This window comes from Mauremys reevesii, linkage group 14 (assembly GCF_016161935.1).
Source record: "Mauremys reevesii isolate NIE-2019 linkage group 14, ASM1616193v1, whole genome shotgun sequence".
In the NCBI taxonomy this organism is placed as follows: domain Eukaryota; kingdom Metazoa; phylum Chordata; order Testudines; family Geoemydidae; genus Mauremys; species Mauremys reevesii.
The window spans coordinates 25213778-25239881 of record NC_052636.1 but is presented as its reverse complement, the minus strand read 5'-3'; the positions used below and the strand labels follow the sequence as shown (position 1 = coordinate 25239881).

Genomic DNA, 26104 nt, shown 5'->3' with positions numbered 1-26104 from the left:
TTTTTGGGTGGACCTCCCACAGTGGGACCTGCAGAGCACTGCCCCGCCACACAACCACACACACCTCCCTCCCTCCCGGTGTTGTGAGCAGAACAGGAGAAAGGACAAAAGAAGCAAGAGATGAAGAGAAAGGAGGGAGGGATGGAGGAAAAGGTGAAAGAAAAAGGACAAATCCTAATGTCCCCAGTGATTCTAAGAGACAAAATCTCAGGTGCGCAATAAAATTCTGCCTTCTTAAGCTCCTGTTTTCCATGCCTAGAATTCAACTGTCACCAGATGGATTAGACTGAACAGGTTTCAAACCTCCAGGAGGCTCTTACCTTCTAAACAGGGACGGCTGTTTTCTAGTAAAAATCACTGAAAGGGAAGGAGAAAACTCGAAAGAGGTTCCTCCTGGCGCTCACGTCCGTGAACCCGAATACTCTCTCAGTCCTCAGAGAGAGACCTGGAGAAGGAGAGTTGCTGGAGCAAAGCCACAGGGGTCTCTGAGGTTTCCCTGGCCCCTCGCCCCTGTCCTGCCTGGCTGATGTCAGCATCTCTCTGTGAGGTCACCACCTCCCCACCGCCTTTGACCAATAGGCTGAGGTCCTGCAAAAGGCCTTTGTGATGTCACTGCCACACCCCTCCCTTGCTGTGCCAATGTCCTGCCCCTGGCCAGGCACTTTGGAGGTTTGAGCTGCTCCCTGTGGATCACCCCACTCAAGGAGCGTTCGTTCTAGGCAGCAAGCCGGCTAGACAGGGAAACATCAGACGCTGCTCCCAAAGCTACACTCAGTTTTTCAGATATTAGTCGACTTTATGGCCAGAAGAGACCATTAGAGCATGTAATCTGACCCCCTGCATATCACAGGCCTCCTGTATGACACAATAGCAGATGAGGGAGGGGGGCTGATGAGGCGAGGGGGCGGGTGAGCCGGCAGCACGGGAGGGGGGGGCTGAGGAGGCGAGGGAGGGGGGGCTGGTGAGCCGGCAGCAGGGGACTGAGGAGACGAGCTATGAATCAGTGGCTGACCTGTTCTGCTGATCTGGTCTGGCTCCCAGCCCCTCTCCAAGGGTTGCAGCTGTCTGGAGGTGCTGCCTTCCACGCCTTCCTCAGTCCCACCTCATTCACTCAACAGGGCAACTGATTACCAAGTGAGGGAAGATCTTATTCTACTTCTAGCAAAAATACATTTTCCTTTTACCTTAATTATACTACCACAGGGGCCCGCTAGCTTACCACGGTTCACTGCCACCTTTTTGGGGCAGGAGGGTTTGTGTCCCGGGGGCGGGTGGCGCTTCGGGGGGATTGTTTCAGGGAGGGGCTCAGTGGCGCTGGTGTTCAGTGAGGCCGGGGGGGTTTCATCCCTCAGCTGTTTTCTTTGGAGTAATATTGCCCTCGCTGCTTTACGAGTTGTGCAGGCCTAGACTAAACCACAGACTCTGGACTCAGCATTCAAGTATCCTGCAGTCTGAACTTCGCATCTGATACATTCAGTGGTGAGCTGGAGCCGGTTCGCGCGATCCAGTTGTTAAATTTAGCAGCCATTTTAGAACCAGTTGTTCCAGGACAACCAGTTCTATAAGGGCTGCTAAATTTCACAAAAGCTCCAGCCCAAGCTCTCCTGCTCCGCCCCCTTTCCCCTCCCCCTGCCCTGCTTCCCGCGAATCAGATGTTCGCGGGAAGCCTGAACAAGCAGCAGGCAGGCAGGTAACCTGGGGAGGCGAGGCTCCTGCCCCGGGCTCCGCGGCGGGGGCTCCTGCCGCCCTGGGGTCCGGGCGGCGCGGGCTCCTGCCACCGGTCCGGGTCCAGGTGGCGGGGCTCCTGCCACCGGTCCGGGGCGCGGCGGGGCTCCTGCCGGTCCGGGTCCGGGCGGCGGGGGCTCCTGGTGGGGCGCAGCGGGGGCTCAGCTCCTGCCCCGGCGTCCGGGCCCCAGCCGCAGTTTAAAAAAAAAAAGGGGGGGCGTCAAGGAACGGGGAGGGGGGGGCAACCGGTTCCCTCCTCAGAGGAGGGAACCGGTTGTTATGATTTTGGCAGCTCATCACTGGATACATTCCCTCATTGGCTACCATTGTTTGGCCAGCAGGGAAGTGCTTCTTGTCCAACAAGGCAGCCAGATTGGGATCCGCAGGCATGGAATGGCTCTGAAGGAATCAGATGTTTCTCTCTGTGCTTCATCTAACTTTGGATCCAAATGGTAAAAGACAGTTGTGCCCAATTTAATCATGGCGTCCTTCAGGAGTGTGACCAATGCCACTTAACTAGGGAGCAGGTTCTAAAAATAGTTTACCTGGGCCACAGGTCACCACAGCTTCCATCTCAGAGGTGAAAATCAACCACTAGTACCTGCAATTTCTACCTGAGCTCTTGTCAAATCTTTGACCTTACTTGGAGTAATTTTACACTTCTCTGGCGTAGAAGACCAACCGCACAACAGATCAGTAGCGACAGTGAGGTACAACTCCCCCTACTGTGCCCTTTTATTTCTTTAATCTGGTGGCACAGATTTAAATTAGGGACTAAATTCAGGTGCGGTTTAGAATCCCTGTAAGACACCAAATGTCAGGTCTCTATTAAAAATAGGTATCTTTCTGCAGCTATATCACATTCAACACGGATTTCATTTTCTACACATTTGCAGCATCTCCCAGGGGTGAGCTGAAGAGAAAAGTCACTTCCATGTTTCCCATCTCTACCTAGCTAGGGATTGTATTTGCCAAATAATAGGCAACATGCAGCTAATGGGGAAGGAGATCTCTTCAGGAGCCACTCCCTGCGGGGCCTGGGCCACAACGGCTTTGGGAGCCCAATGCATGGGCACTTTGTTTAGTTACAAGTTATTTACGAGGGAATCCTCTTCCCAGCCCTTTAGAAAAAATACTGACCTAACCAACTGCACAACAGGGGGACTGGGATGATGATGGGGTAAATCAGAGGGCTTCCCTTATTCCCCATCTTATTCTGTTGTTACAGAGGGTGAAATGACGTTTTCCCCATCCCTGCCCTGTTCCTGCTCTCTTATAGTTCAATATATTTTAAATGAGAAAAATGGTAGTATAAATATCTGCTCTGCAGCACAACCTGAACCAACATCAGAGCAACTGGGAGTGAAACAACTTCTTCCCCAAGAGTGAACTCGATGACTAAGAATTGCTGTGAAATGGGGGAACAGTATAACCGTGATGCTCAGGGTTTGTTAAGACTAGGAACAGTGATGGAGTTTAGGTCAGGTCAAGGGGAAAACTAATGCCAACCCCTGCACCTGGGCTGCATCTGCTCTACAACTATAATTGTCTTGTTACACCAAGATCACTAACTTGAGCAGCCAACGCCATGTGCAGCCCTAGTGAATGTCAGGCACAGGTAGCTTTAGCCTCAGTGTAGCTTGTTGAATCAAACCTCTCTCCCCCCACCTGGAGCTGACAAACATTCCTGGCTGGAGGGGGACACACTCCTTCGACTCAAAAGGAAAGGAGTTGATAGAAAAGATCACAGGACTGACCCCAAAGAAGGGTGAGCTGCAAAAGGCAGAAGCAGGCAACTGATCTGGTGGAGCTGAGACACCACGGTGAAGATGGTGCAAAAATCACTATGTGGGAATTAGCAAATGTGATTAAAAAGAAAAAAGCTTTCTCCAGCCCTAGTCAAGGGATTTATTACAGTTCTCTCTCATGTGGACTCTCTGATGTCTGATAAGGGCAGAGCGTTGATTGAAGCTTTTCCCGCACTCAGCGCACGTGTAGGGCGTCTCCCCTGTGTGGATTCTCCGATGTCTGATAAGGGTTGAGCTCTGTCTGAAGCTTTTCCCGCACTCATGGCATGTGTAGGGCGTCTCTCCTGTGTGGATTCTCCGATGTCTGCTAAGGCGTGAGCTCCGACTGAAGCTTTTCCCACACTCAGAGAACGTGTAGGGCTTCTCCTGTGTGGATTCTCCTGTGTGCGCTCAGGCAAAGCTCTGCTTGAAGCTTTTCCCACATTCAGAGCACGTGTAAGGCGTCTCCCCAGTGTGGATTCTCTCATGTCTGATAAGGTGAGACCTCCGCCCAAAGCTATTCCCGCACTCAGAGCACGTGTAGGGCTTCTCCCCTGTGTGGATTCTCTGATGTGTGATAAGGGGAGAGCTCTGACTGAAGCTTTTCCCGCACTCATGGCATGTGTAGGGCGTCTCTCCTGTGTGGATTCTCCGATGTCTGATAAGGCGTGAGCTCCCATTGAAGCTTTTCCCGCACTCATGGCACATGTAGCGTCTCTCGTCCAAGTTGATTCTGTTGCGTGGAATAAGGTCTGAGTGGCTACTGTAGTTTTCCTCTGGCCTCTGTTGAGTCTCACAGGCTTTTGTGTTTTCTGGAAGTGCACAACTCCTGGAAACATTCCCTTTGGATCTTCCTGATAACATCCAATGTGGATCTACTTGCACAGTGTCTTCCTGCTGGGGTTTCTCCTCCTCCTTCTCACTCACCATCCTCGCCGGATGGGAGACAGAGAGAATCCAGACATAGGTCACTCCCTGTGCCTGAGAAAAAGGGAATGTCAGAGAGAGGAGTGGAAAAGGGATGAACAAACCAAAATATATGTGGGAGAGATCAAACCTATCAGGAGATCATTTTCCCAAACCCTTCCACAGAAAAGAGAGGAAGGCATCAGTTCTGGATCCTCATTGCACCATAACTCTCAGGGAAAGTGAGATCGGGAGGGACCTGCTGCCAGTTGTCAGTCAGGGTAGGAGGGAAGCCATGAGTGACATCTGCCATAATGATTCCACATCTGCAGGAACAATCCTGAACTTGGAGAGCTCACAAGGTCTTTGTAGGGCATCCCAAATGTTTCCTGCATTCCTAAGCAGTTGTTGAGTTGTTTAACTGATTCCTCACCTGCGAAGGCAGCTCTTGGGAGCACTTCTTTCTCAGAGCCCTGGAGGTCCGGGACCCACGGCTCTTCCCCTGCTCCAGCTGCGAGATCACATCAGGTTTGGAAATTGGATACCCTACTGCAGGGAAAGAAAACAAGGGAGGTCAGTGGAATTGGTGGGATACTTGTCACAAAGAATAGTCCATAGTTTTAACCCCCATCTCATTTTTAGGCAGTAACATCTGTAGCCCTCAGGATTCATCTGCTTGCCTGCATCAATATCTCTTTTCTTATAAGTACAGTATTGTGATAGGTTTATTAATTCCTATTACAAATATGTTTGGCTGTACTGCAAGAAACCTACAGGCCAAAAACCTGCATTTTAAGCTAAAGCAAAGTTAGCATAGCTATATCCTGTGCCCTTTTACCCAGAAAAGGAACTGTTTTTCCTATACCCAAATAAAGTGCCTACGCTTAGGTCTAAGACCCTTTACCTAGACCAACAGACAATGAAGAATAGCAAAGGGGATTTTTCAAAGTTGTACTCACAGACTTAACAAGTACCCCACAAGTGCGCAGATACCTGCCATCCACACGCACACACATAGTAGCCTATGGAGTAAGCGTACCCTAACATTTCTATGGGGGAAGACTGAAATTTGGGCATAAGAGGAAGGATTTCCAGCATTTATTTCTATAAAAAGAGGTAACCTACCTCACTATGGTATCCCCGCCCCCACCTTGACCTCCTCCTTCTTCACTACACTTCACCATCTTCACTGGTGAGGCCTCATTTGGAGTACTGTGTCCAGTTTTGGGCCCCACACTACAAGAAGGATGTGGATAAATTGGAGAGAGTCCAGCGGAGGGCAACAAAAATGATTAGGGGGTTGAAGCACATGACTTATGAGGAGAGGCTGAGGGAACTGGGATTGTTTAGTCTGCAGAAGAGAAGAATGAGGGGGGATTTGATAGCTACTTTCAACTACCTGAAAGGGGGTTCCAAGGAGGATGGATCTAGACTGTTCTCAGTGGTTGAAGATGACAGAACAAGGAGTAATGGTCTCAAGTTGCAGAGGGGGAGGTTTAGGTTGGACATTAGGATAAACTTTTTCACTAGTAGGGTGATGAAGAACTGGAATGGGTTACCTAGGGAGGTAGTGGAATCTCCTTCCTTAGAGGTTTTTAAGGTCAGGCTTGACAAAGCCCTGGCTGGGATGATTTAGTTGGGTTTGGTCCTGCTTTGAGCAGGGGGTTGGACTAGATGACCTCCTGAGGTCCCTTCCAACCCTGAGATTCTATGATTCTATGAACTACGTATTCATGCTATCCATCTACAACAGCTATTAACCAGTAATAGACTGCACTTATTTTCTTTTCAAACTTTAAGTTCAAAAGGGACTCGGCTAATCTTGGTCTCTCTAAATGTTATTTTAGTTTGTGTATCAGATTATTTAGTTGAGCTAAAAAATAAATTCTAAAGTAGCTTTGACAGCTCTTTGCATTAGTTTCCTCTGCAAGGGGTGTGAAACCGGAACCGCCAGAGGTGAGGCCAACACCAATTTATCAAAACGGGGTGAATATTAACCAAAGTTTGCAGCACATAATATTGTATCATCATATGTATCTCTTGTAAAACAGGTAGAATTACAGAGTTACAATTATCAGAGGGGTAGCCGTGTTAGTCTGGATCTGTAAAAGCAACAAAGAATTTGTGGCACCTTAAAGACTAACAGACGTTCTGCAGCATGCGCTTTCGGGGGTGAATACCCACTTCTTCAGATGAATACCCACTTCTTGCATCTGAAGAAGTGGGTATTCACCCACGAAAGCTCATGCTGCAGAACGTCTGTTAGTCTATAAGGTGCCACAGGATTCTTTGTTGCTTTTAGAGTTACAATTGTATTACTGTTATTCAATTTACTCACTATTTCATTGAGTTTAATAAAAAGTCGTTATGACTATATCTGTCTCCGTGTGAGCTTCCTGTCATACCCCGAAAGGTCCCTTTATCAATTCTGTGGAACCCGATTCGAAACACGAACTTTTATCTTCTGATCAAACAAATTGGCGAGCCTAAACCCATATTAATTAATATAAATGATTAAGTATTATTAATTAATTAATATAACTACAAAACAAATTAAAGTTGATTAATCAAATCAACATTACTCACACACCCCAAATAAGACTACGCATCCCAAGGCCATCTTCCTTGGCTCAAAGTGGCCGGAGAGTTACTATTATAACAAATCATATTCACTACCTTAGTGCCTAACGACCAACTAACAGTGGGTCCCCATTGTGCTAGGCAAAGTGCAAACAGAGAACTGTAGATGGCCCATGCTCTGAAGAATTTACCATCTAAATCAGGGGTAGGCAACCTGCGGCAGCGAGCTGATTTTCAGTGGCACTCACACTGCCTGGGTCCTGGCCCCTGGTCCAAGGGGGGGGCTCTGCATTTTAATTTAATTTTAAATTAAGCTTCTTAAACATTTTAAAAACCTTATTTACTTTACTTACAACAATAGTTTAGTTCTATATTATAGACTTATAGAAAGAGACAGTCTAAAAACATTAAAATGTGTTACTGGCACACGGAACCTTAAATTAGAGTGAATAAATGAAGACTCAGCACAACACTGCTGAAAGGTTGCCGACCCCTGATCTAAATAGACAAGACAGACACAGAATGGGGGAAGGGCTAGAACCGACTGTTAGAATAGAGATATTCAGGCCTGCCTGTAAAGCCTAGACTTTAAGAACGTAGGGGTATTTTTATCACTTTGTCTAGCTAAGAATCAAAATCACAGTCTGCCTGTGAATGGGCCTTCTCTCACTAGGATAGTCTTAGGCCTTGTTCTTAGGCTAAGGCCTTTGGCTCAGCACCAGGGGCAGCCATAAGCTGTGAAGCGAAGGGTCACATCCTGACATCCCAAACCAGTCACACTGAAATAAGGTGCTATTGGGCTGTTAGGAAGACGATCCTGTCCCGATAGCGCCCATCAGCACCAGATAAAGAAACAGATCTTAAGACGGTTAAAGAAAACTTAGTCTGACAGCAGCCTGTCTGGCAATAAATCGCTTCTCAATGGTTGTGGTTGTGAAACCCTCATTTCTGTATTGTTCTATCTTTATGGCCACCACTTTTACCTTGTTAATCAGTCTGGTTCTCTAATTGTTTCTGTCTGCTGCATAATTAATTTTTCTAGGTGTAAGTTCATTAGGGCAGTGGAATATGCTTGCTTGGAAATAACCCCAATAAACATCGCATTATCTGTGCTTCAGACTTCTGGTCTTTCACTGCTTGCTGTCTGCGTGACAAGAACCAGGAAAGTGGGAGGGTGAAGGGAAAACCCTCTAACAAATGGACATGACCTGATAACCAAGAGATAAGCCTTTAAGGAAGGTTTTAATACACTTTGGAACGGATCAGGGATTCCCATGAGGACTGAGAGGGAGCGATGGTAAACACATTTAGATCCTTTTCTTGTTTTATATCTTTTCCCCATAAGGTTGAACCTCTGGCACTGTCATGGATCCATAGGATCTGTGCAATGCCCTGGCTTTTAAACAGTCCTTGGGAGGTGCCTCTTGAGTGCACTAGACCCCCAAGGGCTCCCACTCTTCCACAAGGACAGGCCACTTAGCTTCAACATCTGAGACTGAGCCACTTCCTGGGTGCCCTTCCTGCACACTCCTCTCCACTTCTTCCCATTACTCTCAGCCAGCACCACCTGCCGGCACCTTGGGAGAGTCTTGTGTTCCCTCCTCGTCTCTCACTACCTCATCCCTCCCTGCTGCTTCTTAGCTCTAACCCTGCACACACCCTCCCCATGTCCTGACACCCCAGAATTATCTACTCCCCCCTTCTCCTCCCCTCCCACAGCTCTGTTCTCCCTTCACCTGTGGGGTCCTGAATGGCAACATTATACGCTCTCCTATCGAAAGAGGAGCTCATCTGACTGTCACACAAGCCATGCATGAGTCATACACCTATTTACTCAATTTAGAATTCTACAGGAGGTATATTTTCCTCTTAAAATGAGGGAAAGGCATGAAAGCTACAGTTATTCATGTAGCCAATAAGGACACATTAAATGCAATTTTAAAATGACTGACGGCACCAAAAAGGCACATGTCCAAAAATGATTCTAGTGGGTGGGAGATAAGGCAAATAAAGGGGGGGCAAGGAAACTTGTCAAAACTTGTATGATGAATAAAGGTATAAAGTTATTACTGCTCAGGTTCTTCAGAGACCCCACAGCTTCTAATAACCCAGGGGACAGGACTCCTTACCCAGCGAGGTCACCGCCTCATAGTTCTCCTGCATGACACCCCTGTAGAGGGCTCTCTGAGCCGGGTCCAGCAGAGCCCCCTCACCCCTGGTGAAATACACAGCCACCTCCTCGAAGGTCACCAGCCCCTGAAAGAGCAAGAGTCCAACACTCAGTACCTGCTGCCCCACCCACAACCCCACTATTCAGGGAACAGCAGCACCAGGGAAATGGAAGCTCCGGGAGGCACATGTTAACAGAGTCCCACCCCACCTTGGCTAGAACAGCCAGGCGGCATCAGAGGGTGGAAAGAGAGAACCTTTGTGTCTCCCAGCTGACAGACGGAGGCAGCGTCTTCACATTTATCACATACCTACTAGCCAGAGCTTAATATAGGAGATGACGCTGTCTCTGGACCCTGCTGGTGGCTCCCTGGTAGGAATCCCAACACTCTCCAAATAAAATATATGGAAGAAAGGGGAAGTCAATAGTAAAGAATAGAAGGTCAGAATTGTAGAAAGTTGGCAAGGGAAGCTATCAGAGATCAATGACCAATTTATGAAAATAAGAAGGAAGTTTTTAAAAAGTATATTAAGTACAAAATTAATCCTAACAATGGAAGTGGCAAATTACTAGATGGAAATGGCAGAATTATCAAAAATAATGTAGAAGAGGTAAAAGTGTTCAATAAATATTTCTCTCCTGGATTTGGAGAAAAACGGATGATGTAAGTCATATAAGACGTTGAGGATGACAGTCTTTCCATTCCAACAATAACTCACGAGGATGTTGAACAGCAGCTATTACAGTTAGACATGTTTAAATAAGTAGGTCCAGATAACTTGTATCCAAGAGTTTTGAAAGCCCTGGTGGAGAAGTGTGATGGACTTTTAATGGTGATTATAATTAGGACTTAGAACACTGGGGAAATTCCAGAAGACTGGAATAAAGCTAATGCTGTGCCAATATTTTAAAAGTGTAAAAGAGATGACCCAGCTAATTATGAGAGTGTTAGTCTGATACTGGTCAAGATAATGGAGCAGCGAATATGGATTTAATTAATAAAGAATGAAAGGAGGGTAATGTAATTAGTACCAATTAACAAAGGTTCAGAGACAACAGATCCAATCAAACTAACTGGATATCCTTATTGGATGAGATTAAAAAGTTTGGTTGCAACTAATAGTATTGATGTAATATACCTAGACTTCTGTAAGGCGTATGACTTGGTTCAGCACAACATTTTGACTAGAAAACTAGAAAGATACAAAATGAACACAACATACATTAAATAGATTAAAAACTATGATTGTAAATGGGGAACCATGGTGGAGTAGATTTATTTCTAGGGGGTTCCCACAAGGATTGGTTCTTGGCCCTGTGTTATTTAACATTCTTATCAATGACCTAGAAGAGAATATAAAATCATCACTGATAAAGTTTGCAGTTGCCACAAAGATCGGGCTTGGTGGTAACTAATGAAGTGTCAGTAGGTTCAGCACTGGGAGTCTGGGAAGTTTTCCCAGCCCTGGCTGGAGGGTTATTTCCTGTTCCACAAAGAGGGGAAGTTCCATTCCCAACACCTTTGCCTTGAAATTAGGCCCTGACACTACACCCCACATTAAGCATAGTGGTATGATTATCAAATGATTAGGACATAATTATGATGCATTTTGTGCAAGATGCATCATGTTCAGTGTCATTGAAAAAGTTATGATTTGCTGAAAATGATTGTTCCATTTGTGTGCATGTATCATGTTTGTATCTGAAGTTATGGATATTGACTCTGTATCTGTATTTCAAATGTGCTTACTCTGGGTAACAGTCTCAACGAGCCTTTCAGGTACAACAAAGAAGCCAGACAGAGCTGATGGCTCATCAACAAAGACAATGGACCATGGAAGAGCTGAGCCTTCTTGTGAATGTTTCAGCCAGCCTATGAGTCATGGCTACTATGACTCAGCAGGACATGCTAGTGCATGTGACCAGACCATTTGACACTAAACTCCATTTTGGTACCTGTATTTTTCCACAAACTGGACTGGGAACTGAGTTTGGAACAAAGGGGTCCCGCCATATGGAAAGGCTACATAAGGTGGGATGTGACATCATTTCTGGCTTTCATTCCCACACAAGAGAACTCCTGGAAACACCTGAGGAACAAAGACTGAACTGGGGGAAGTGCTGGTCCCAGGGTAAAGAGATTTCTAGCTTGTGTATGGAAACTTGGTGGACTGCTTCTATCATCAGTCAGGGTGAGAAATTGCTAATTCAAATTCTATCCATCTAGTATGTTAGGCTTTTTTGAGTTTTTGGTCATTTGCTAAGTCATCTGCTTTGATCTGTTTGCTAACACTTATCGCTGGGAAATTGGCTGTTGTCGTCTGTCTCTCCTTGAGTGGCTCAGGTAAAGCACTCAGGTAGCTTAGTTGGGTGTATGGCGCCAGCTGCTGTCGTGTTGGGTGATAACAGGCCTGGAGAGGCTGGCGGAATCTCCAGCAAAGCAGTGTGAGAAGGTGTGATGGAGTAGGGGCTGTCTGTGTGGGAGATGGCAGAGCCGGGATTACTTTAGGTGAGAGACAAGTGCTCAGCCTGTAACCTGAGCCAGGGAGCAGGGAGGGGTGTCAACACCTTGCCCGGGAAGGTGGACAAAGGAAGGGGCCGGCTGGAGGGAGGGGAGTTTAGTTTAGGTTTTGGGCTGGATGGTTGGAATTTAGGGGATTAAGCTTCCTGGACCCAGAGGGGCTTGATTGAGGGGTCCTGGCTGTGCCTCCAAGCTCTGCTGTAACCTGCATTCCTGTTGTCCATTAAACCTTCTGTTTTACTGGCTGGCTGAGAGTCACTGTGAGTCCCAGGAAGAAGGGTGCAGGACCAGATTCCCCCACTCTCCGTGACAGAAGGGCCAGCCCAGCTTGAGGGTTAGAGGGCACAGCGGTTCCCAGAAGCTCCCAGACTGCACCCCGGGTGACAACCCATCACACCCTAGAGTACACAAGTCTCAGCAGGTTTTTCACATCCTTTCCTCCCATTCCGCACCCCAGATAGTTCCTGCCTCCCACCCTCCTATACATTTACTGCTCCTCTCCTCCAAGCAGAACCCACCACCAGCTCCTGAGAATCCCTTACCTGAGCCAGCTCCATTGCAGCCATTCCTTCCCGCTGGAAGGAGGGGATGATTTGGGGCAAAATGTGGACGTTATTCTGCAGCCTGCCAGGCGAGAAGGGCAATGTGAGAGAATTCAGACAGGGTTTCTGTCCTTTCCACATGTCGTTTCCCCAGCATTGTTCCCTGCTAATGGACATTCCAGGTTCTGCCACACTGTGAAGCACAGTGACCTTATCCCAGTTCAGGCCTAGCCTCCCACCAGGGTGTAACCCTCCGAGACATGGTGAAACCCTCCCAGCAGCAGAGTCTCTCTGTTACACTTATCAAGTTTGTGGACGATACCAAGCTGGGATGGGTTGCAAGTGCTTTGGAGGACAGAATTAAAATTCAAAATGATCTGGACAAACTGGAGAAATGGTCTGAAGTAAACAGGATGAAATTCAATAAGGACAAATGCAAAGTACTCCACTTAGGAAGGAACAATCACTTACACGCATGTAAGATAGGAAATGACTGCCCAGGAAGAAGCACTGCAGAAACGGATCTGGGAGTCACAGTGGATCACAAGCTAAACATGAGTCAACAATGTTACACTGTTGCAAAAAGCAAGTATAATTCTAAGATGTATTAGCAGCAGTATTGTAAGCAAGACACGAGAAGTAATTCTTCCGCTCTACTCCGCGCTGATTAGGCCTCAACTGGAAATGTTTGCCCAGTTCTGGGTGCCACATTTCAGGAAAGATGTGGAAAATTGGAGAAAGTCCAGAGAAGAGCAACAAAAATGATTAAAGGTCTAGAGAACATGACCTATGAGGGAAGAATGAAAAATTGTGTTTGTTTAGTCTGGAGAAGTGAAGACTGAGAGGGGACATGATCAGCTTTCAAGTACATAAAAGGTCATTTCAAGGAGGAAGGAGAAAATTGTTCTTCTTAACCTCTGCAGACAGGATAAAAGCAATGGGCTTAAATTGCAGCAAGGAAGGTTTAGGTTGGACATTAGGAATAACTCCCTAACTGTCAGGGTGGTTAAGCACTGGAATAAATTGCCTAGAGAGGTTGTGGAATCTCCATCATTGGGGATTCAGAAAGAAAAAGGTTGAGAACCCTTGGAATAAGGGATCATCTGTCACGAAGGTGAGCTCACCTGCATGGCAAGATATATGGGATCACCCAAGGGGATTGTCTGTGATTCCATGTTAATGCTGTTACAGTGCCTGAAGCGTTTACACTGGATACTTGGTTGGTGAAATCTCCATACAGACCTCACACCCAATTTGGGGTTTGTTCCTGCTTCTTACCAGTCTGCCTGAGGCTGCTGCTCGTGCTCTCGAGTCACTGAAGACAGCATTACAGAGAGAGGGGCTGTGACTTCCCCATGGTCAGTAAACAGGTCTGTGACAGAGCCAGGAACAGACCCTGTTAATGCCAGAGCCCCGTCACCCGCAGCTTGGAAAGGCCCCTGAGCACACTGTATTAGGCTGCAGGAAGAGGTGTGCGGACTGCAGCTGAGCTGCCCTGCCAAGACAGCTTGTGCATCCCTGGACAAACCACCTCGCTGGGGGTGTCCTGGGTCAGGAGAAGTCAGTGTCCAGTCCTGTGGGGCTGCGCCCTGGCTCATACCTCCAGCACTCACTGCTGCCCTCCCTTACCAGCTGCACTGTTCAGCCAGCCCCAGGCCTCTGTGAGGTCACTTCTCCCCGCCCCCACCTCAAACCTTCAAACTGGGACATGGTGCACCAGTGCCAATCAGAGTGCACTAGTGTAAATTCTGTCTGTACTAAGGGTTTGCACCAGTGCCTAAAACACCAGGGTGGCAGAGACCTTCAGAAACAGCAGTACGGTGGCACTAGAAACTATTTCTAGCTCGGTCACAGACAGCCTGGGTGAGCTTGGACACGTCAATGTTTCTCCTCCCAACTTCAGTCTCTTTACCCAGCTGCCACTCACTGGGGTCTCCTCTCTCTCCAGAGCTTCTCACCACTACAATCTGTGTGGGTGTCCCCAGAGCTAAGGCAGGTCAACTCGGGAATAGTCTTACAAGGGGGGCTGGGGAGTCTCTGTCCATGGAAGTTTTTAAGAACAGGTAGGACAAAGCTCTGTCAGAGATAATCTACAGATACTTGGTCTTGCCTCGGCAGAGAGAGCTGGACTTGATGACATCTTGAGGTCCTATCACGCCCTACATTTCTAGGATGTGATGCGATATATAATGATAAAAACCCAACATACAGAATAAAACCCACCACAACATAATGTCAGGCAATTCAGGGGGGAAAAAAACACAACCTACACTCCACAGCATAAAATGACAATACAAAGGAGAAGAAAGCAACAGATGCAAACGACGACATCCTAGGACAAAAGTACACAATGGAAAATAGCTCAACTCAAACCAACACAGCACAGGCACCAAACAAGCTGAGGCAAAACAACGCACCACAAAACTGCTACAAAACATGGTGCGATCACAGTTCCAAATGGCCCCATGCAAAACAGCTCAGTGTAGAACAGGACACAGCACAAAAGAGAATTATTTCAGTGTAGGCCTGAAAGGGATCTTGAGAGGGCGTCTACTCCAGCCCCCTGTGATGAGGCAGGACCAAGTATCCCTAGACTTTCCCAGACTGGTGCATCTCTAACCTGGTCTTAAAAACCTCCAGTGAAGGAAATTCCACAGCCTCCTTGGAAGCCAATGCAAGGCAAACACAGACCAAAACACCGCTGCACACACACACGCTGGGCTTGGGGTTAAGGGGAGAGGCAAGAATTCAAACAATCTGGGTTCAGTTCCCAGTTTTGCCCCAAATTCTCCATGCAAACTTGTTAGACACCAGCGGCTGGCCCGTGCCCACTGACTTGGGCTCACACGGCTCAGGCTGTGGGGCTGTTTAATTGTGGTGTCCATGTTCCAGCTGGGGCTGCAGCCCAAGATCTGGCACCCTCCCACCTCGCAGGGTCCTACAGCCTGGCTCCAGCCCAAGCCCAAACATCTACACTGCAATTAAACCGCCCCGTCGCCTGAGCCCTGTGAGCCTGAGCCACCTGGCAGGGGCCAGCTGGGGGTTTTAGTGGCAGGGCAGAGATACCCTTGGTGTCTGTTCAGCACCTGTCACAATGGGGACCCTGATCTCGGTGTCTGTGCAGAGCCCTGCACAACAGGGACCCGACCTCAGTCAGGAACTCTGCTACTCCCGGCATTACAGGATCCCGATTTTGTTTAGGGCCCCTGCAGCATCTGGCAAAATGTGGGGGCAGGATCTCGGTCAGGGTCTGTGCAGGGCCCAGTACAGTGGTGGGGTGTGATCTTCATTAGGGTCAGTGCAGTGCCAGACCCAACAGGGACACAGATCTCAGTCGAGGTCTCTGAAGTGCCCAGCACAATGGAGGCAGTGGTTTGGGTCGCAGTCGTGGCGCTGCCTGGCCCAAGGGGGAAGATGATCTCAGTCCAGGTCTCAGTTTTACCTGGCACAACAGTGGGGTCTGATCTCACCTGGGGTCTCTTCAGTGCCTGGCAGAACAGGGCCCAGATCTCAGTTGGTGTCTCTGCAGCGCCTGGCAGTACGATAGGAGCCCTGATCTCAGTCACATACCTGGGGAGAAAAGCGGGAAGATTTTTGAGAATTGATATCAGTATTTCAGAACTGAGGAGAAAATGGGGCACAAACTAAATATTTGCCAATATAAGAGAGAAGCACCAACGTCTGGGAGATTGTGTGTCACCATTTAACAGTTGAAGAGAAAAGATGGGAAATTGGAGGAGATTATACAAGGATATTGAATCAACAACAGAATGGGAGGGATTCTTCTTGCCCCACACTCACATGGCCGGCAGGGAGCCCTGGGTGATGTCTTTCTCAGGGGACAGGAGGGGCTGAAGTGAGAAAGTCACTATCAGTGGGGAGGGGCTGGCAGTGGGGTCTGGGAATGGGGCTGCTGGGTTGGGCAGGGTGGGGAGGGGAAGTAGCTGGGAGGGGAAACCTGGGGCTGGGCCGGCTCCATGGGGACACTTGCTCCTCCCTCCTCCCTGGCCCTTCCCAGGCCCCTTTGCCAGCAGAGAGTGGCCCCCAGCCCAGCCCAGAGGTGTCCCTGTCTCAGGGCCCCCAGCCTCTGCCCATTCACCTCTGCCCAGCTCAGGAACTGGGGAACCATTACCCACCCACACACGGACAAATCCCTGCTGGTGTAATTGGGGTAAACCCCCAAACCTGCTACCTGAACTGGCCACTGGCTATGGGGATATAAATTGGGTCACAATCGGGGGGGGGGGGGACAGGGAACTTCTCAGGGGTTGGGGGAGGGGGGTCACCCTGGGCGCTGCTCGTGGCTCTCTAGGAGAAAGGGGGCAGGACGGGGAGGAGGGGGTCTCACGGGAGGGGCAGCGGTAAATCCGAGGGGATCTCAGCCCCCCCCTTTCTCTCCCCGCTCCTCGGGGGTCACCTGCCCCCCAGCCACGGTTAATGAAGGGCTCTCCCGCCGCGATCTGCGCATGCCCAAAGCTCCAACGGCACCAACCCTTCTCCGGCCCGGGAGAGGCTCCAACGGCCCCGCGCGAGCCAGGCAGAGCCGCAGCGCCCAACGCTCCTTTGCAGCCCGGATCCGTCTCCTCTGTCGACGTCACTTCCGTTTCCGGGAGAGTCAGGAACTACATCTCCCAGCCTGCCCCGGGGCCGTTTCCGCAGCCCAGGGAAGGGAGGGTTCCAGCAGCTGTTACTGCGCATGCTCCGTGCGAGCCCCGCTAGGGGCGGGAGAACAAAGCTGCTGCTGCCGCCTCCGCGTGAGCCGGGCCCGGGCTGAGCCGCTGCTGCTCCCCGGGCGGGTCTGTGCGGGGGGGGTTTCTCCAGCTGGGCCCCGCCCCCCGGGCAGCCCCGGGCTCTGCCCGCCCCAGCCCCGCCCGGAGCCCCCGGGGAGTGAGAGACCCCGGGGCGCTGGGGGCGGGCACGTGACTCTGCCCTGGGGAACCTGGAGAAGCCTCGAGCCGCCTCGGCCCCAGCGGAGCCGCAGCAGGATCCGCCCCCGCTGGGATGGGGGCCGCTGGGGGCATTAAATGGCTCCCATGGCCCTGTGCTGCTCCCTGGCACTGCGCATGCTCAGTAGCAGCTGCTGAAGTTGTTGCCCTTCCCCGCCCGCATCAGCCGGAACGTTCCGCTGGGAGGAGCGAGGAGCAACAGGGAGGAGGAAGGGGGCGGGGTCTGAGCAGGGAATTGATGGGGTGTCAGGCAGGTGGGGCGGGGCTAGCTAAAGGGAAGATCCGGGCGGGGAGGTCATTGGGGCGGGACATTTGAATTGTTTTGTGCTGCCAGGAAATTCCCGTGGAGGGGGGGGAGGTGAGTTCACTGAATCCTGCCCTGTTTGTGCCCCGTCCTCTCACATACAAAGTCTCTCCAGCTTTTCCCCCATTATCACACGTGGCTATAAAATCCAGGGAGATCCCCCCAATGATGAGCTCTCTAATCTCTGATTTTGCCCTGGTCTCTCTCTACTTCTCAAGTGTCAATTTAAAATCTCTCTGGTGGGGCAGCTTCCCCCCCCCCCACTTTATCTGCCGCGATTTGTCCTCATTTAGGTGGGAAATTGTTGACCTGAGTCATTCCCCAGCACATGGCTGCCCCTGGAGTGTGGATGGGAGGAGGTGCCCGTTCTCTGCCAAGGCGGGGATGGAAAAGCACGTGTCCCCCATGGAGACTGCCCAGACCCGAGTTTCCCAATCCCACCCACTGACCCCAAACTACCAACACAGTTTCCCCCAGCCCTCAGTTGCCAGTCACCTGCCTGTCCCCCACTTCCGCCCGCTTCCTTTATCCAGGGAGCCTTCCAGCTCCCCCTCCCCCCTTAAATCAGCTCCTCCCAGGCTCCCTGCTGCTCATGTGAATGGTGGCAGTGAGGGGGAACCATCACTTTGTGTTTTTATATTGGTTAGTCTTATAAAATGCAGTCAAACAGTCTCCTTTTCCTCTAGTTATTTAATAGCAACATAAAATCCCCTCAGATCTTGGTATTTTCTCTCATGTTATCAATTGCTTAGCTTGTGGCTTCTTTTCTCTGCAAATCTCACAGACTGATATAAAATACTCTAAACATTTGCCCCACTTTTCTTTAGTTGTCTAATTCTAAGTGAATATCCCCTGAGATTTTTTCCCTTGTCTCTCTCATGATAAAATACAAAGAAAATCTCAGATTGACACCTTTCCTCAGATTCTTGAACATGGATATAAAATGTTTGCAAATGTTGCCCATTTCCTCTTTATTCATTTATCAAATATTGATGTGAAACACTCAGATTTTGCCTCCTATCAACAACTGATATAAAATCCCTCTGATTTTCCACTTTCCTCTCTATAATTTGCAAAATGGATCCAAAATCTCTCAGAGTTCCACCCTTTCTCTTTCATTTCTGAACGTTGCTCTCAAAGCTCAGGATTTCCTCTTTCTATATCATTATCAAATGTTAGTTAAAAATCCTCTCGGGTTTGGGGCTGTTCCCCGTGTTTCTAAATCCCAGCAACTTCTTCCTTCGAGGGAACCTGTTGCCCTGAGTTCTTCTCCATCCTGGATGTTGTAGGGAGTTAAATTGACCAGAGATCATCTTTCCGACTCCTTTGAGAATCATTTGTTCTCTCCTTTACCTCTGTTAAAATGTTTGCTGAAGAAAGAGACCAGCCAGATAATTAATACCCATCAAAGCCAGAGGTCTCTCCCTGTTTGGGGATCAGTGGTTCCCAGCTGGTAACGGGATAGTTGGCTGGACCCTTTTCTTTTCTCCAGCTGGCATGGGATGAGGAGGTCACTCTGAGTGCAGTGTGGGTCCATAAGTATCCTAAACCCCATGACAAATGGTCTTTGTGATGTAGCCACCTCTGGGGTGGCTCCATGGTGACCATTATTTGCTAGTGACAGGGCATGGACATGTCTTACCTCTCTGCTGAAGGGCAGGCGGGGGTCCTAGGAGGGCAGTGGGGGAATCCCAGGAAGGCAGTGAGTTCCTAATTGGGGTCCTCGCTGGTGGGGCTCTTGGTGGGATTCCCAGCCTGGCAGTGAAGATCTGGTGGGGTTCTCTGGCCGGTGGGGCTCTGAGGGGTATCTGGGATCTCTCTGGCCAGGATTCTGGGAGTTGGGTCCCAGGAAATATCTGTGGGACCCTGGCTGGGATCTGGGTTCTGGGTACTGGGGTGCTAGCCCCTGGATGGAGGCTCTGGGGCTGCTACTAACCATGTTCCTTCTCTCTGATCAGCTTGTGCCAGAATCCTGGCTCCAAGCACTGCCCGACATTCCTGGCCAGGCCCAGTCACCGTGATAACTTTCAGCCACTTATCAAACACTGTGAGGCGAAATCACAGATTTTGCATTTCTCCCCTCTTGAAAACTGCAGGAACTTCCAGTTCCATTGGGAAAACTCCTGCCCGATTCCTTGTCCTAGTTCTGGAGGGTGAGGGAAGTGGAAGGAGCGCTACACTATGGCACTATCTTCCACAGCATTCTGGACTCGTGAGCTCTCTCCTGCCGTCCATCACCCCCTCTGACAAACAGAGGCTAAGGACACCATTCCTAGCCAGCCTGGCTAATAGCTATTAATGGAGTTAACCTCCATGGATTTATCCGGTTCCTTTAAACCCTGTTATATTCCTAGCCCTCACAACCTCCTCAGGCAAGGAGTCCCACAGGCTGAGTGTGCGTTGTGTGAAGAAATACTTCCTTTTGTTTGTTCTAAACCTGCTTCCTATTAATTTTCATTTGGTGATTCCTAGTCCTTGTGTTATGAGCAGTAAATAACACTTCCTTATTCACTTTCTCCACGCCAGTGATGATTTTATAGACCTCTCTCATATCCCCCCTTTGTCTCTTTTCCAAGCTGAAAAGTCCCTGTCTTTTTAATCTCACCTCATACAGAAGTTGTTCCTTACCCCTAATCATTTTTTTTGTTCTTTTCTGAACCTTTTCCAATTCCAATATATCTTCTTTGAGATGGGAGACCACATCTGCACGCAGTATTCAAGATGTGGGTGTACTATGGATTTATAGAGAGGCAATATGACATTTTCTGTCTTATTATCTATCCCTTTCTTAATGACTCCCAACTTCTTGTTTGCTTTTTGACAGCCACTGCACGTTGAGTGGATGTTTTCAGAGAACTATCCACAGTGACTCCAAAATCTCTCGAGTGGAAACATAATTTAGACCCCATAATTTTATGTATAGTTGAGGATTGTTTTCCAATGAGCTGCACTATGTGTTATCCTGACATCTAGTACTGCTGAGATCCTGCAATCAGTGATATCCCTGCCCTTCCTGTTCCCTTTCTCCTGAACCCCACTCAGCCCATAGTTACTGTTCCCAGCTTCCCAGGACTCTCTCATTGTCTCTGGACCTGTCTGTCAGCAAGAAGCAGTGCCAGGGAGACTTGCCCTCTCTCTAGAGACTTCTGATTTCTGGGACATGGATTTACTTTCTATGTGTTCTAGGAGACTCTTTGAAATTGAGTGTCTGTGACATTAACCATAGTGCAATCTGACTGTTGAACAGCTGTGAGACTCCAGTTCCCAAGCTGGGGTGCCTTTTACACTGCTTTACTGTGAGAACAGCCACTCCTGGGCAGGTAACACGCAGTCTCCAGCATGTAACTCGCTCCCAGCCACACAGTACTGAGTGCTGCTAGTTAGTGACTTATAAGTTACAGTGCAGCACAGGAGAACCCCAGAAAATTCTCTGCTCCCAGACTTCTCCCAGAAATGTGCATCTTGCACTGTCCAGCACACTACTGAACAATGGGAACTCATATGAAATCTGTCATTTCATCAGTGGAAAATGACATGTGCCAACCTTTGTCATTCCAAATGGAGTTTCCAACACACTTGAATCCAAACACACGGGTTAGGTAAAACAATAAAACCAAATTGATAACTGCCGGAAAAAAATCTTTTCAGTAGCTAAGGGTAATGAGGCATAAAAGTCAGAATTGTTTACAAAAGAAATGCAAAGATAAAACACAAATTAACGTCTAAGTTAACAAGCTAAAATGGATTAAAAGCAAATGTTTCTCTCTCCATGTGCTGAGACAGGCTGGCTTTCCTTTCAGCCAGGACTCCTCGCAACCTGCCCCTGCCTCCCAAGTTCAGTTCTTCAGGATTTGTCATGGCAGAGGGAAAGGGGAGAGAGAGAGTCCCAAGCATTTTCCTCACCTCTTTTATAATTCAGTCCTTTCTATTAGAAACAACTTCAATTCTCAGCTGAGTCATGGTGACAGGCTGTCTGTTGGAGATATGAGTTTCAGGTCTCCTCTGATAGAATGTAAATGTCTTCTTCACACCTTCCCCTGCCAGCGAATTGCTGTTTGCCTTGCTGTCTCTGAGGAACTGGTCTGTGGGTGTTCCTCAGAATTGTAACTTTTGTAATATCCTACAGTAAAATCTCATAACTTTACATACAGTGTTGCTACACATTTTAACAGGAGGATAATATTCAGTAGATTGTGATTTCAAGTGATACTTCACAAACCATACTGTGTACAAAATTGATCATAATTTTCCAGAAGAGGAACATAGGATTACAGACTGACACAGGGCCTGTGTGTGTGTTCCCAGCAGATATGTGGATTTTTCAATCTCTCCAAGCAAAGTGTTCTGCATCTTCAAGGACCTGGTTTACTATGTGACACTGCATGGAATTGTGAGACGCTTCCTATTATTATTACTTTGCAATTTTATCATATTGGTATTAATAATGAACTGTGCTAGATATGCCATGTTAGGTGTCAGGAAAATGTTATAATTTTCAAGTATGATCATTTTTTTGTTTGTATCACCTTTGTATTGTGAGATATAGATACGTAGGGTATATCTGTATTCCAGACTGTGGACTGTGTTTCTGGGTGACACCTCAGATCTATTGGCATCAGCACTGCCTAGCCTGTTTGATGGCCCGTCCAGGGTCATCAGCTGTACAATGAATCCATGGAAAGGATCAAGGGATACACTGATTGAGCCAGCAAGACATGCTGGGTAATGCCTGTGTAACGAGAATGCCAAGGATTTTCCAGGCCTGTAACTCGCTCCTCCCCTGCAGAAACGGAGCCTTAGAGCAGCCTGGATCCAGCATGGGAGCTGAGACCCCACGGGGCCCTGGGAGCTGTAGTTCTCACACAGCCCCTGCCTTGGAGCAGGGAAGGAACTACATTTCCAGCATTCCCTTGGCTGCTATCAACAGGAAAGGGAGGGGAAGCTGCGAGACTCCATGCGCTGCAGCTTGCTGTGGCTGGGGAGCTGGCTGCAGAAGGGGGTGGCAGTGTGAATGGGGAACAAGTGTGCCCAAGGAGTAGAAGGTTTTGGCCCAGGTAGCACCCTCAAAGACTTCCCAGACTGGTTTAGGATGCTGGTGTGACTCGCCTGGCAGCCCTAAGGAAGGAACTGGTGGACTAAATGGACAGTGTCCCCTTCTATCTGAAGCCTGGCAAGGAGGTATGTGGATCCCACCAGAAGTTAAAATGGTAAGTAAGGGAGGGAGGCTTTACGAGAGGACCTGGGCAGCTTCAGAAACAGCACAGAGGATTTCCACTTCTGAGCCATGAAAATAGAAACTGACTTTTTCCTTTCCAGATTTAGCTAATGTTCAGAAAGGGAATCTAGCGCCTGCCTTCCAGATTTGAACACCCTCAAAATTCAGGAGTGCTCAAGCTCAATTTGGGCAGCTGTTACTTCATTTCTCCCAAATCAAATATGCTGATCCACTATCATTTGCTGGTGAAAAGTAGGATAAAATTGAGCAACAAATGCTGGGGTCTTCCCAGTGCTCACTAGGGCTGGAATTGCTATTTTCAACAGCCATTACCATTTTTTTAAAGTTTTGCTTGTTTAAAAGGAAGACAGTGATATTGCACTGGCAAATCCCCCATAGAAACAAAGAGTGGAACAAAAGAATAATAAAGGCACCTCAAGTTTTCCTCATTTATGTAGGACAGTCTTATAAGATGGATCCTGACATCTTACAATCACACAATCTGAAAATTATTCAACTTTAATGCAGTATCCATGAGGGAACCAGTCCTGTCTGTGTTCTGTTCGCATCCAAAATCCCTGCTGAACTCAGAAGTTTGCTTTTGTGACCATCTCACCTGATATGTTCAGCTCCTTTGTAAGGGAAGCAGGTCTACATTTAGTAATTGGGTGGGAAGCGCTGCAGAAAAAGTTAGGTGCTGTAGGAGGTGTTGCTTATTCACTAGGTAATGTGTGAGACCTTCCTGTTACACTAGTAAAACCAGTGCTGCACAGCAGGCACTTTGCTCCTGAGTCTAGAATGGGGCCTTTGTGTCTATACACAGCCCATTAAAGACAATGAAAGCCTCCCACTCACTTCAACAGGCTTTGGCCAGAACTGGTTATACACGGGGTAACCCCACTGTCTTCTACAGGGTCCTTGGTCTCACAGCGGAGGGGGCATGAGCTTGTTGCAGAGCTGCTGCTCCGGGACGGAATCTTCCTGGCATCCCAGCCTCCAAAATCACGTCATCCAGGGTTTACCTCTCTGCACGACTAGGTGCTGGGCTGAGGGGGCATGGGAATTGGTGGCCTCTGCCAGGGTGATGGGAATCTGAGGTATTTAAAGCCATGGCCTAGAGGAGGGAAGTGCCTAACTGCAGAGCCTGCAGCCGCCTAGGCCAGGCTGGAGAGGATTTAGAGTCCGTAGTGCTGCTGCTGTGCAAGGTTCAAGCAATGCCGTGACTGGTGACATGTGGGGTGGGTACTGAGACATGGCTAGAGAAGGTCTGAATGAGGAAGGAGATAAATCTGTGGGGAGTTTCCTTGATCGCGCAGTGAAAGTTCTGCTCACTGTGGACACTGGTAAACCTGCATGCCATGGGTGCACAATAGCTCAATAAGAAAACCTGGGGGCTGAGGGAGCTGTATAGCAAATGCACATATAGTCATGGAGAGGTGTGGATCAAAATGAAAATGTATCTTGAGGTTCAGTAGCGGGTATCCTATGGCACCAATGGCACTCGCCCTACACCAGGCCCACAGTAGCACTATAGGGGCCTCACAAATATGTTTGTGTACCAGTGACCCACAGAAGGCTAGTTAATCTGGTCCTGGACTGCCTGAGCACTTATTTCAGCCCCACATTTTTGGGTGGACTCTCCTACAGTGGGAGCTGCAGAGCTCCTCCCTGCAACACACACACTCTTACACCCCATCCTACCTCCCTGGTGTTGGGAGGGGAACAGGAGAAAAGGGGACAAAAGAAGCAAGAGAAGAAGTGAAAGGAGTGGAGGGAGGGATGGAGGAAAAGGTGGAAACAAAAGGACAAACCCTAATGTCCCCAGTGATTCTAAGGGACAAAATCCAAGGTGTGCACACAAAATTCTTGCCTCCTTAAGCTCATGTTTCCATGCCTAGAATTCAACTCCCACCAGATGGATCACAGACTGAAACAGGTTTCAAACCTCCAGGAGGCTCTTCTTACCTTCTAAACAGGGGAGGGCTGTTTTCTAGTAAAATTACTTCACAAGGGGGAAGGAGAAAAACTCTGTAAAGAGGTTCCTCCTGGCGTCACGTCCGTGGAACCCGAATACTCTCTTCAGTCCTCTCAAAGAGAGATTCCTGGAGAAGGAGATTCTTGCTGGAGCAAAGCCACAGGGGTCTCTGAGGTTCTCTGGCTCCTCGCCTCTGCTCTGCCTGGGCTATTGATGTCAGCATCTCTGTGAGGTCACCACCTCCCACCGCCTTGGACCAATAGGCTGAGGTCCGCCAAAGGCCTTTGTGGATGTCACTGCCACACCCCTCCCTTGCTGGGCTCACCATGAGTTACTTACAGCACTGCACCCGGGATATTTTAAATCTATCTCTTGAGAACTGGGAAGAAATAGGTCTTAAAAAGAAATATTTGATAATGAGAGAAAAGCACCCGGTTCTGAAGAGATTTTTATACCAAGTAAGTAGATTTGTAGTTGGACAGTGTGACGGGATTGTATATGGAAGTTCCATAAACAGACAGTAATAATTCCCCGCACCCTTCACATGCTGGCAGCAGCAGGGAGCCCTTTGGGAGGTGTGCTTTAAGAGGCTACGTGAGGGGAGTATGGAGCAGGAAACTCCTGGCAGTGGGAAGGAGGCAGCAGCAGGGGCGGGCAGGTGACTGGGCAGCTGGGGGCGCTGGGCGGGGGCAGCAGCAGCAGGGGTAGGTGACTGACAGCAGTGGGGGCGCTGGGCAGGCAGCAGCAGGGGCGCGGGTGACTGGCAGCTGGGGGAAGCAAAGCGGGGACAGCAGCAGTGGGGGGTGCGGTGACTGGCAGCTGGGGCGCTGGGCGGTGGGGCAGCAGCAGCAGGGCTGTGGGTGACTGGCAGCTGGGGGCGCTGGGCAGGGGGCAGCAGCAGCAGGGCGGGGGTGACTGGCAGCTGGGGGCTGAAAGGCAGGGGGCAGCAGCAGGGCGGGGGTGACTGGCAGCAGTGGGCGCTGGGGCAGGGGGGGTGACTGGCAGCTGGGGGGGTGCTAGGCAGGTGGGGGCAGCAGCGGCAGGGCGGGGGTGACTGGGCAGGGCAGCAGCAGGGGGGCGGGTGACTGCAGCTGGGGGCGCTGGGCAGGGGGCAGCAGTGGGGGCGGTGACTGCAGGTGGGGGCGCTGGGCAGATGGGGCAGCAGCAGGGCGGGGGTGATCAAGGCAGGGGGCGCTGGGCAGGGGCAGCAGCAGCAGAGGGGCGGGGTGATCAGCAGCTGGGGGCGTTGGTGGGGGCAGCAGCGGCGGGGGTGACTGGCAGCTGGGGGTCGCTGGGCAGGGGCAGAGCTGGGGCGCGGGCAGGCAGCAGCGGGGGCGTTGGGCGGGGGCAGCAGCGGGGTGGGGCGCAGCGCAGGACCAGGCCGGTGGAACCTGGGGCCGACAGTCTCCGGGGCACTTTCTCCGGTCCTTCCC

General features: G+C 49.5%; 1 pseudogene; it reads right to left on the bottom strand.

Moving 5' to 3' along the window:
• Positions 1–3176: 3176 nt before the first annotated feature.
• LOC120381563 overlaps positions 3177–26104 on the bottom strand; it is a 250910-nt pseudogene continuing 227982 nt past the window's right edge.